The sequence below is a fragment of the Lytechinus variegatus genome, chromosome 11 (assembly GCF_018143015.1).
Source record: "Lytechinus variegatus isolate NC3 chromosome 11, Lvar_3.0, whole genome shotgun sequence".
Classification (NCBI taxonomy): Eukaryota; Metazoa; Echinodermata; class Echinoidea; order Temnopleuroida; family Toxopneustidae; genus Lytechinus; species Lytechinus variegatus.
In genome coordinates, this window is record NC_054750.1 from 20,399,286 (window position 1) to 20,413,244 (window position 13,959).

The window sequence follows — 13,959 nt, forward strand, 5'->3', positions numbered from 1 at the left end:
TCAGATTCCATCGTTATAAACTGTAACTGCTAGTACAACACCTTGGGAGCATTTCATATAACAAATATTCAGTGATTTTTCACTAACCAGTTTCCTCAAATTTGATATGTAACAATAACATTTAGAATAATTTCAGGAGGCTGCACGGGCCTAATTACTAGTGGCAGGCCATAGATATTCATTCGAGCCCAACCCATTGCTATTTTTTTATTTTGATATGGCTGATTGACAAAGTGTATGCATATGATTGTCCATCTAACACTGATTCTATTTTTGGTAATTACTGAACTTCCTTTTCCCAAATTGGGAAGAAATATCACCAATTTTGGACTATATTTTGACTGGCGGAAGGATTAGGGCTATTTTGCTGTTTGAGGTGATGAATCTGCTCCCCCCGACGATGTCTTCAAACACGCCAATTTATTTTTAAAATGAGCCGGTCGAGGGACCCTTTTCTGGTCAGATATGGATTGCCAGATATATATCCTATCCACTGGTAGTAAACATTCGACCCCCGAATTTCATCCTTATTTTTTATGAATTTTTTAAAGTGCCAATTTAACACACGAGTCTATGGGGAATGAATTAGGTCTGTGATACCAGTATTATAGAAATATTAGAGTCTACATTTAATCATTTACAAATGAAGTTAACATATTTCTTTGATTTTTCTTTGATTTTTCAGCCTTATGTTCTCCCACAGTCCATTCAACATCAAATCCAGTACCAGCTTCAACCACCAGGGAGACATCAGAAATTCTTCATATTCTAGGGTAAGTTGACTATTAAGATATTGTCATACAGAGCAACAGTGTATATGTGCTTTGGATCATTTTAAAAAAAATCGGATTACATGTAGGCGTTGGAGCTAGGGTAGGCAATGTAAAATTGCACTTCCAACACCGACGTGAGCACAAACACCAAACTTAAAATCACCTTTTGGATGAACTAAGAGCTGGATCTAAAGAGTGGTTGATGTATAATGCAACTTTGAATAGACAACAAGATAAACTGGTATAAACAATGATAATATGCAACATTTGTATAGCACTCAATACAAGTGTTTCTAAGCACTGCATACTATTACCTCGGCTTTAGCACGATTACCCTGTTCGGGTGCATCAAGCCTTCAAGGAATTCCTTCCTACCTGGTGCCCATTTACTACACCTGGGTCAAGAGTGGCAAAAGTAGATAAACGCCTTGCCAAAGGACGCTAGTGCTGCAGTGGGATTTGAACCCCGGACCTTGTAGTTCAAAGTCCGAAGACTTATCCACTGAGCCACAACACCTCTACAAATTATCATTATTAGAACTGATTTTACTGCATAACTTCAAGTTAAACGTGGTGGTAGTCATTGGTACTTTGAAGACATTTGAAAATCACGATACATACAGGCCATTGTGTTTCTCTCTGTGTTAAAGTATCTTGAATGTTCCTCTTCACCTCTCCTGCCTCACACGTCCATCATGCACTCTCCGCAAATCTCTCAGTCCGCAGAGCAATTAAATTCCAATTAACCGGTAGGTGCAATGTCATGATCTTGCCTGTTTTCATACTTGTCTTAGCCCTAGTTGATCACACCTGACACTTTTGCTGGGCTCTCCATACCGAAGCGAAGCTGATGAAAATAAGATTGGCAGATTTTTCGAAAATATAATCTCTGTGTGGTATAAAGTGTCATCGATAGATTGTTTGCGTCATATTCTATGAACAGTATCCCCAAGCCCATCAGGTAAAGTGTTTCATGAAGCATCTTATCAATGATTTTCACTGGCAAATTTGTTATCAGCCAATCAGATGCAAGGGTTTCAGTAGCTTATTACATTTGTTAAAGTACACAACCGAAGAATCAAAAGTATTTTATTACGACTTTTTGTGGTCATCATTGTAAAGGGGACGTATTACTAATCAGATATATAACTTCACTTTTTAAAATAGTGATTAGAGTTTGCAGAAATCAGCTCTCAAAAATGACTTATTTTCATGGCATATTTCTTTCGTCGTCCGTCCTCTGGCGAGCTCCAGCTGAGTGACGGCACACCAAGAGCAGTGAGCAGCTGAGCTGACAGCAGCCCATTGAAGACGATCTTTCCAATCAGCGTTTTTTGCTCTTAGAATTGTTTATTCTTCTCAAGATTGGTCTTATTACATAGATAAAAGTTTGAATTTTCTGAACAGTAAAATGAAATGCACATTTGACATATTTTGGTAACCGATATTTAGCTTAGAAAAATTTATTGTTTTCAAGAAATATACGTGAATAAACAAAGCATATTTTCACTTAGAAATCATGCTTGCACCACATTGATATTGTTATCAATATAAAGCATAGACATTCGTCTTCAGTAAGGTGATTCAGTGCATGATGCACAGAGCGATGATGAGCTTGTCGATTGTGTGACGTCATTATTCTCGACCGTTTTCGGCTGCATGATTGTCGGTCTGGGGGGGAGAGAAGGGTGTCTAATAATTTCATTTCTTGCATTTCCACGACATCTATAAGACTTTTTAGTGACATATTTGTGTATAATAAGACAATACCTTTCCATCCATATATAATTTGTCTATAATCATCACTTTCGTGAATTTTCTTTGTGTGTATACTTTAAGGAATGCCACTGACTATTTGCTTCATGAAATGCTCAGGAGGATGGTTGGTGTATCGTCAAAATTTGAATTTGGCGTGCTTTGGTATGGTTCCAGATTTTCAAGGCCAGGTTCATAGAGGTGATCCTTGGTGGATACAAACTGTATTTGTAGGTCCTCGTACATGGGATGTAACATTTGCTTTGGCTACATTGTTTACCGAGACAAATTTGCATGCTCAGCCAAGCAAATTCTTTTCTCAAATCTAACAATAATAATAACAGATTCCTACCCCCTGCCCCAACCATTCTGAAGTCAAGTGTGAACAAATCCCATATTCTTAGATCTACATGTACCTCTATCATCTGTGGACAATGAGGTCACTTGGAGCAGATGCTATGTCATCCATCTATAAATGCCTCTCTTAATCCAGGAGTAGGGAACTGCCACTCTATGGATTCTCTCAACACCTTGAGACTCTCTCGGTGGTAGCCAATCAGAAGGCCAGGGAGACAGGATCACTTTGACAACCACTCCAGTAAATTTCAGAAACTGTAGCAGAATGTGGCACCGTTGTCATTGATCTAGTATCATTACAATACATTATGAATGACGGCCTGTGTTCTCTGATCAGTCGTTGCTCTACTTTATTGATTGTTATCATTGGTGATAACAGCTCAGGTGGTAAAGTTTTCCTTTCTCCCACCAAGAACCATACCCAGCCCCCAAGGCGCATATCATATCTCATGACACCCTGACTAATGAGTCAAGGGCCAAGGGTAGCTTGAGAGGGGATCGGATACCAGTCTGGCATGACAGATGCATGTCAAAACCATGATCAATTGTCTTTCATGGTATTTCATGAATTTCACCGGATTGAAACCCCATCCGATGGTTGAATATGTAACTGTTCTGTCAATATCAAATATTCATTAAGCTCTTATTTTGTACAACAGCACCAAGACTCGTGCAGTTGACCTTTTTATTTCAGAGACGTTGACATCATGCAGTCAGGTATTGTACAGACACCATGGAAATGGAAACACACACGTCGGCCAAATATGAATTAACTTTGTAAATTTTTGTTTTTAAATTTGCTTCCAAAGGAATGAGTATTATACAGTATCTCTTCATACTTTTTAATAGATGAATTGCTAATAGGCAGCATGTGATGCACAGAGACTAAGCCTGCTGGAAGAATCCTTTATATGGTGGTACTCTTTTAAAAAATAACAAATAACAAATGAATAAGCTCTAGCCATTCCTGTCTGATCCGATGGATTTTAATCATGATGGAATTGGCAGCTGAAATCAGTTATTTTGATTTTCAATCTTGCACAAACTTACCATCAACTGAAAAGAGAGAGTGGAATGTTGGCGTTATTGACCGACTCTTGGATGGATATACTGCAAAATTCATTGTTTCTGAAACAATGTTAGTTTCAAAGTAGTGAAAGCCTTTCGTCAGATTTCGATGAAATTCTCATTGCTTTGCTTCTTTTAACCTGTTTTATTCAATTATCCAATTTGGTATCTGAATAGAGCAATCCTTTATTTTACAGGAGTATTTAGACAGGAAAATTTCTTTACCAAAAGGCCGCTGACAGATAGGAAATAGACATTCTTTTATTTCATGAATTATTGTACAATTGTGGTAAACATCGCAGTCAGTGCTTCATAAAGTCAACCCTTTCCATCATCATCATCATCATCAATTTCATCATCATCATTACCTCCATCATCATCATCATCATCATCAACAACAACATCATCAACATCATCATCATCAACAACATCATCAACATCATCATCATCAACATCATCAACAACATCATCACCATCATCATCATCAACATCATCATCTTAGTTGTTGCTATCCTAACCATCATCATTTCCATCTTTTGAATGGTTACTGATAGTACATCCTCTTTCCACTTTATTGTGTCTTGAGCATACTCATCCAGACCAAACTTACTGCTTTCCTTTTACAACATATCTTCATTTAAAAATTGGTCTTCCCTCTCCTCTTATGCCAACATTTCAAGACCCCATGCTCCTTTCACAGTTTCAAAAATAAAGGATTCTCCGTTATAACCCCATTCATGATTTTGACTTTTGTGTCCTACAGTGTAGTTTTGCGAGCATGTGCTCCATTTGAGAGTTTGAACACAGTCAAACATTTTCAGTAAACATGTTGCGCACCACATCACATTTTTTCCATCACCCTCGATATAGGCAACCGTATTTGTCACAGCTTGTGCGACTTTTGACCTCATGTTCTCCCACCTCTGTAACCTCCTTTTCATGATGCTTTTGAGGAACAGCTGGTGAAGGCATTCATCTTTCTGTAAAACTTATTTTTAGACCAATGATATGGATATCAGGGCCCTGTTTTCACAAACCTTAGCACTTGATCATAGGACTGATGTTTATGAATGATTACATTGATCATTATGTGCAAAAAGCCACTTCGTAGTTCCTTTCTGCGCATGATCAAAAGATTCTATGCATGATCAAAAGATTCTATGCCTGATCAGAGGAAGGTCATTTGTACTAAAGTGACATGGTAGTTTAAAATTTAATGAGATAAACACCAACTTTGATGCCTTGATTATTCATATATTCTTTTTAATTGTGGTTTTCATTTACATCCACAAAAAACAACAATGCGTCCACGAATGACTGGTATTTCACAGTTTTCAAAGTACATTGTGCAACATGTCTATGATATACATTCAAATTAGGAATGCTACAAATACCTTTATCAATGGTTCATTGGTATGCTATTCTAGTCACCTTGTCTATTCAATTTCTTCATCCTGCTATGTAAGGCAAGCTTACATAATATCTTGCTTTGAAATCTGCCTATCATAATGAAAGAAATGAAAGGTCATTTGACCAAAATTGTCCATGAAGTAACTACGAACTGGTCTATTGGGAGCAGCGTTCTCGCCAGTGTATAATACGCACTGTTCAAACACCATGCGTGTGGAAATGGAGACCAAGTGGAACCATGAATAAAGTTTCAGCAACATGCGTGGAAAAATTAAATGGAAATATTCAGAAAAAAATAATACACTCCATGAACTCCTCTTATTGATATCAACTTCATTTATCGGGTTGCGCCGAAGTCCCACCAACTTAAGACCACTTGCAAATGAAAATCAGTGCAGGGCCCTAGCTAGCGCCGACGCTCGTTGGATGCACATTTTGTATATTGTACCGTACCGTACATGTATGCACAGATCGCTAACTAGGTGCATGCACGATACGCGTGCTATATAGACGATCGACGGAGCGGCGGACATGTTTTGCAGATCCAGCCTAAATCTAGAAACACGACAAAGCCCTTTGACTTCTCATGTCTGGTCCGACCAGGGCCCGACTCTTTTTTTCTCGAAAATATTTACAATTCATAAGCTGGAAAGCTGCACTTCTCTTTCTTTGGACTGAACGGCAAGTATCTGTGCATTTATGTGGGCTTAAAAATACGCCACAATGGGGCTTCCTTAGCGTCTCTATTTGATGAAAAGGCCGTCGCTTCCGCGCACCGCGCGGGGGGGGGGGGGTTCACCCACCCACCTCCCAGGAGTGCCAGCAAAAGTCCCCGACATGGGTGAATTTTTTTCTGGCGAGATCGCTGATTGGGAGTACAAATTAACTGTATGATCATTCACTTAGCTTTGTTTGTTTATACATGATTAATGTTTTACTCACCAGTCTTGGATTACCAAAACAACAATATTTGTTGTTGTTTTTTTTTACATTTGTAAGAGCTTGAAATACAATGACCCAAGAAAAGAATTGACTTTTCTTAAAGAGACCTGACTACTGGTCTTCATTCAGCTTCACCCTTCAACCACCTTCATCATTATTTCAATATTTGCTCTTTTAGTTTGGTGTCCGATTAACTGACTTTTGCTTTCACTCGATTGCAAAGCAAAGAACCTGGAGACTTTGAGTTAAGTGTAGCCTCCAGCTATAGTAATCCAGGGTGCATTTCATGAGACAAGTCGTCAGTGATTTTCACTGACAGCTGTTATAAGCTACTGAAATCCTTGCATGTGATTGGTTGAGAGCCAATTAGTGGTGATCATTCAACAAGACTCTTTGTGAAATGCTGTCTTGAATACAATACGTGTAAGGTCAATGTGTTATTGGATACTGATCTTTAGTAGATAGTAACATGTTGAGTTGTAAATGTCCGGGATTGGGGGTGGTATGGAAGGGCATTTTTTTCAAAGCTTATCATAGCTTACTTACACATTTATCCAGGCTTTTATTATGGTTTCTTAAATTCCGTTGTATTACGTTTATTTAGTCAGTCAGTCTGTTAATTGCCTTGACCAATCTCTCTTTTATTTGTTTATCTCTTACAATTCTTGTGCTATGTACCTCTCTTTTTATGTGTCCTTTTCTCCAATTCTTTATTTTGATTTCTTTTTTGTTTACATCTCATTGTCTTTCTTTGTATCTCTCCCTCCTCTCACTCTTTCTGTCGTTCTTTCTCTTTCTCCTCCGCTCTTCGACATTTCAATGCATAACAATCTATTCTTCTCATCATTCCTGCAATGTATCTCTATTTCTCTCTGTTATCAATTTCTCTCCATTCTTGTCTCATCTGCATCTTTGGTGTACTGTTAATTGCTTCTTCTGACTCTTTCTGTCTGTCCATCTTCCTCTCTTTTGCTCTCTTTGTTTATCTGTCTTTGTTTCATGATCAAAAAAACTTTGCTTCCCCCCATATCTTTTACTCCATGATTCTTTTACTCTAATCTTCTGTCCTTACCTTATCCTGTTTAGCTTTTGAAGATCAGTAACTCATGTATTTCAAAATAGAGATCTAATTCCCTTCTAGCTCTGAAAAGTCGATATGGGGATCTTCTGTCAGTGAACACTTTGATCAGCAATCCATATAAAGTGTTCAGAACAAATAACATGAGCGCCCGTTTGATGACATAGCAAATGGAGATTTTCCCATTCATCATTGCAAGGTATTGATTGCAATTGTTATTTTGCTCCCAATTTACAAGATCAATATGATCAGTCCTTGCATTTTTCATTTAAATGCAATTTAATCCATTGGGAATTTTGCACATGAATCAATGCTTCAATTCTCAACACATCCATAAGAAAAAAGAGAGAGAAAAAAAGTTAAACATAAACAAAGATTTAAGTCCATGTGCATGCATGCATTGAAATACTTATTTTTGGTCAAAATCATTAACATATAGGTTTTTCTCCCCCTTCTTTGAAAAAAGAAAAAGGGGGAAAGGGAGAAAATGAGAGAATGGAAACAAAAGAATAAGAGAAGGTGAGGTAGAGATACCTAGGCAGTTAATGTGCTTGTGTGTGTGTGGGGGGGGGAGGTCACATGACTATTTGATGGCACCGAGGCAACAGAATTTGGTACTGAGTATATACATGTAGAAACATGTGTGAATGATGTGCTTGTATGTGTAGAATGTTAATACCCAGTGAATGCAGTAATTCACATTTAATGAAATAGAAACTCACGAGCTTGGAGGCATGTCTGCAAGATCAAGAGATTTCAAATCGCAAATTGAATCTCAAATCCCTAATTGTATTAACAATGAAACCCCTGCATTGGGTCTCCATGCGTCTGAAAACGAGGGGGGAGGGTACATGGCATTATTGATCGATATTTTGCAAGGATAATTACATAGATGGGAAATGGTCTATGTTTAATAATCAATGAAATGCTTTCGGGTCATGTCATTATCTCTGTAACTATAGCTCCACACAATTATTGACTCGTGCGCGGTTATATAATGTAAATTGGGCATTATGTAAATAATGTGCTTTGTGAATACAAAAGAGATGTTTTCACTGCTGCATTATCAGGTATTTTCCAGTTTAAAAGCAAAGGATTTGTAATTTTCCTAGAAGAAATTACCTAGTAATTTGGTGGTAGTTCTTTAAAAAAAAATTCTGATGTACATTCATTGTATACAATGAGAATGCATAGGTTTCATCACTTGCTTATTATTAAGTACGTCAGGTATTTGTGAATGCGGGGAAATAGTTCTTTGGAATTGGGAGGTTTGGACAAATTATTTTCATGGATTGGGTAGGTGTGATCTACAATAAGAAATGAAAAAGATATATACTACACATATATATATAAGGAATATGATTGATGACATGTAGGCATGGTAGGTGTGATTCTGATCATTAACTGTATTAACTGCAGTGCTTCAGCCGCAGATGAAGCTGTGCTGTCCGCAGAGTCGATGATCATATTTGACAATCAGCCGTAGGGGGTAGATTGTCCCGTTCATGACCCAATTATTGGGCTGTCGCACGGGGGATGCTGGTGGTGGTGGTAATTGGGATGCGTAATGGTGGGAGATGAACGTGTTAAATCGTTAGCCGGACTCTCGTGCAGGCAGGGCCAATGACCGCTTTGATTTACTGCACGTCTACTGGCCGATGTTACTGCCCAATTCATATTTGAGAATCAAATTGAGCCCCCAGTATTATATCCTTCTAATACTGACTGGTAACTTAGAGCTAAAATGGCTCAAACTTTAGGATATCCCGGCAATTCCTTTGTATCAAGTAGTGCTGAATTTTTGTTGAGTTTGAATGCACATCTCAATTCGATAGTTCCATCTGGAAAACAAAGAACAGACTGGCACTATTAATGTGCAATAAACTTACCACCCCCTTCCCCTCCCCAGTAATTTCCCCTCCTCTCCCATTCAGGGGTTGCACAGCATTGAGATCAGGTGATTCTGAAGTTTAACAAGGTTTACCATGTCCTCTTCTGCACTTACCCTGACATATTACCCAGACATATTCTGCATAATATTGTTATTGTTTATTTTACATGTATTAATATGATTTATTCTTACTTTGGGGCCAATTTATAGAAGCAGTTGTGCTTTCTTTGACCCCTCCACGTGTAAAATATCTCTTAATGTCAATGATTTGTATATATGTATATTTATAATTGTGGAAATAAATTTGAATTGAATTGAAAAAAAAAAGGGAGTCAGCTCTGCACCCAGTATAAGCCATCAGGTAATGTAAGTTTTGACAAAGTGCCTCAGAACTATACCTTGGGTAATATATGACATACTTTTTAGAGGACAGCAAGGCAGTTAAGGTGGGCACCAGGCAATTTAAAAAAATAATATTTTTAGGGGCCACTTTTCACAACCTGCTGCATAAATCTGCAACATTGGATAGGCTTTTACAGGGTTTTTAAAGGGCTCTGTTTTAATTTCCAGGATTCCATTGATCATTTTGGAGGTGAAATCGCACCAAGCCCCCATTAATGTTTTCCCCCACGGGCACCCAAGGCAGTCCCTTCATCACCTTGGGTCAAGTTAACGCAATTCTTGGTGTAGTTGTCCTTCAGGAGAAGGGTGTCTGATCCCTCCAGGAGCCTCCTCTGCAAGTCTTGCTTCACTTCTGAATTTGTACCATGTCATTCTTCACACTTTGTTGATTGCAAACCAGATCAGATGCAGTGTTCACACCGCACCTGCCAAGGCATCTGTCAGGTTTAGTATTGCGTTTCATGGAGAATGTTTAACATGGCGTTATGTAGGTCATATTCTCATAGCAACCTGGTGCATTTCATATTCAGGGACCTCCGCACATTATAATTGAGAACATGTCACTCTGTGCATAGGATTGAATGCTAGGCTCTGATTCGACATCCAACCAAAACATGTATCTAAAGTTGTCAGTTTATTGATGATTTATTGTTTTATTCATTCCATGATCAATATAATATCACGCAAATAGAAACAATCACTATTACAATACTACAAGACAATGCGTACCAATTACATGATAATATAAAAAAGGTTGAAATTTGTTTCCATTGGACAACTCCTCGAATGACGGTTAGTTTTAGGCTTTTTAAAACTCTTTATCTTATTTGCTTGACATAGAAAAGAATGTTTTCAAAATACTAAGTTTTTTATTAGATATGCAGAGGATTATTGATTTTTCTACTTTTTATAGTTTCCCATCCAATATTTTACTCCTACATCTCTAATAAGACAATTAATTGTTGATACATGTATGCCACGGGAGCCTGTCAATGTTCATGTAATGCATACAAATCACAGAGAGTGAAACTGTTTCTTGCATGCTTAGCATCAATGCATCTTTAGATAACAAAAAATCTATAATCTCCACCAGAATGCTAATCAGTTCCTTTAAGTTGATTTCTTTAATAGTGAACTTGATTATGGAGTGAGGATGCCTGAATGTTAAGAGGTATGAGAATGTGAAATCCAAACCGAGGCGCCCAAGGCAATAGGGGATAGAGAGTTCATTATTCGACATGCATGATTGAAGATGCGCTATTTGTCTGTCCTCCATGGCTCTTCTTTCTAGAGATGTCCTTTCCTCCATTATTTTTCACTTTTTAGTGTCTCTTTCTTCTTTAAGACTTTTCCTGGTCTTTACAAAGTGAAGTTAGATTGTAAGGTGCATGTCAAGTAGGATATTTTATTCAACATTCTAATGAAATTTGACAACCCGTCTAAAAAGAATCAACAAATGATTAAGACATTTGAAAGATATCAGTTTTGATGAAGCTTTATTTTGCTATTTTTTTTTTTTGGGGGGGGGAATATGTCACTTAAGACGTTTTCATTCTTAGATATGTCAGAAATCACTGAACATTATGCATTTTACATTCTACTTTTTTTGCCATATAAATTGAGAAAAAAGCTACTAGAATCCCAAATCATTACTCTAATTACTGGATTTCATCACTCTACATAATTGATTTAAATTTCATGTTAAGAACTGAAATGAAAAGTCAACATTATAGTAAACAAATATATCAGGCTTTGAGAAAGTACTCGAGGTTGGTCTGGCAATTACTATTTTTCCCCGAGGGGTGAAGCCCCGAGGGAAATATAGTAGTTTTGCCAGTCCAACCGAGGATTAATAATTCCCACTATGCTTTCGAATGAAACGCCTGATATATTTGTTTTATATCCTACTTTTAATAATTTATAACCAAAATCTATGTGCTGAGCTTGCAAAGTCCGGTTACTTGAGTTGAATTACCTACTTTTCTCCGAGCCATCGTGCTCAGCAGAACGCAGATTAGCGCCTGCGCCGACGCATCGCTGGAGAGAAAGCACGCTGGCCAGTGCGCCCGAGAGTTTAGCTAGATATCCAGTTTTGTGAAATAATGACGTCAGACCTCGATATATCCAAAAATATATCGAGGTCTGACGTCACGCAACATCATAGTTGAAATATATTCGGTCACATGATGCTACTTGAACCAATCACTATACAGGATTTACTCTATGTAGGATATAACATCCTTTGTCTTCAATTCCATCCATGTGCTTGGGTCGGAAACCTTCCTGTAGTCAATGTCATCATCAAAGATCCTGGTCTGAGAACAGCCAATCACAGGCATCATCTGTTGTCATGTGACAGCTGTGGCCCAGTCTTCTTGTCTCTCAGTGTTCATGGTCTGTGAGCATTGTAAATACTCTACTCTAGCCATCAGTCAAGTTCAACTGATCATAATGCAGTATCATCAAGGCATATTAATATTGGGTAGCTTGAAAGAAATGAATGGTTTGTATTTATATTACAGATATGTTGGCAGGACACAGTGGTTATTTTGTGTATAGACCAGTGCATAGATTAGGGAATCTATCAACATTTTTAAAATAATAACTTTATCTTCATTGTTTGGTTTATTTAAGAATGATGAGGAGCTTTTCTCTTGGGGAGCGCTTTCATAAAAGGCTTTGTTGGATGTTCTATAAAAAAGATATGTTTTATCCAACAGTTATTGTGCAGGAAGTGTGCTTTTCAGCCAATCAAAATGAAAGAAAGTTGTCAGACAAATGTTGATTACTGCCCTCTCTTTACTCTACTTGTATTTTCTGTTTCAAATAGTGATTCAAATGGATCCTATTCTTTTCATCATTTTAGTCAAGACTATGAAAACTGTTCATCCATATTTCATTGACAGACACAACGCTCTGTGCGAAGACAGACTACTTGGTATCAATGCTTTCCATATTTCAAACTCGGTTGTGAAATGCTGTCAAGGATTCAAAGCCGGGCAGGCTTGATTTATTGCTTTATGAAACATCATCTGCTTCGTTAAGATCAACATGAAGATAGATTTTCGGGCAAAAAATTCCAGGACCAGTCCCGTTGGGAGATCAACCTGTTTGGTTGTTCAACCATTAGTGGAGTCCCAGGCCAGATGAGGAATCCCCACCAATGACCAAGTAATGACAACAGATGGGTAAGGCTAGCCCTTGCTCAGTCACCCCTTCCGACACCCTAGGTCAATGTTAAAGAAACGGCACGGTCAGTGGTTCTAAGGCCAGGTTCGCCTCTCCCTTGTCAATCCTTCCACCCTCCCATCTCCCCTCCCTCTAACCCTCGTCTACCGTGTGGTCTTCTCTGCTGACATATATATGTATTTTCCACTCTTTCAATTATTTTGTCGGTATGTACCTGTAAGGTTGAAAATATCAAAGTGCCAAACGTGCAGACTTACTGGGGTTTTTTTAAACAAGAAAAATAATGAACATCTTTAGGTAAATGAAATTATTCTCGAAGTTGCATATAAGATAGATTACAGGATTTGTGACGAGGGATGAATTGGTCAAATTAGTACCAAAGATTTCATATCTTTCATCATATTCTTTCACATATTTTTTTTTTTTTGGGGGGGGCAGTGTATGGTACAGCATCCATGATCCTGCATTGTAGATAGTGAAAATTTGAAATTTCAGATATTGAATAGACTTCAGAGTAGGTTCATCATCCTTAATTTCTTGTGAAGACTTTTTTTAGGAGGGAGCAATGTTAGTCTATGTAATGAGTGATTAAGAACTTTAATATGATCTTTTAGGCCTACATAAAGTTACAACTTTTCAAAAAAACATTTTTTGTTAAAGTTCACCATCCTTGTAACAATAATCAGAATGTCAGTACCCTGTGTGGGATGGCATCCCGGGTCGGAATCCAGCCATTTGTTTATCTCATTTTTCTTCTGGAGGCGTCAATTCCATCCGTCATAATATCTATTATGAGTGACATTGCCGGAAGGGACTCCCATTTGCGGCCCTTTACCCCGTTCTAATTAGTCGGCGAAGCCCCTCCTCTTGTTGATGGGCCAACGTTGGAGCCGGGGTCCATTGTCACTAGCCTGGACTGGCCTAATGATGGAACCGTGCCGGACTCATTTCATTACTGTTGTATGATTTCATCAACTTATCTCACATTGGTGGAAAATGATGGCATGCTTTAGCCCTCTTTACACTGGCAATTCTAAACCCAGAACTTTTTTATGCTGATAGTCTCAAATTACATGTATATATTTTATTTGCTT

The 13,959-nt window shown here is 38.0% G+C and overlaps 1 protein-coding gene across 1 annotated transcript in view; it reads left to right on the forward strand.

Annotated features, from left to right (window-relative positions):
• Positions 1 to 667: 667 nt before the first annotated feature.
• Positions 668 to 13,959, forward strand: part of LOC121424302 (inactive tyrosine-protein kinase transmembrane receptor ROR1-like) — a 69,960-nt gene continuing 56,668 nt past the window's right edge. The window contains exon 1 of the mRNA XM_041619932.1: positions 668 to 773. The gene's annotated coding sequence lies outside the window, so the exon portion shown is untranslated. The remainder of the gene's footprint in view (positions 774 to 13,959) is intronic.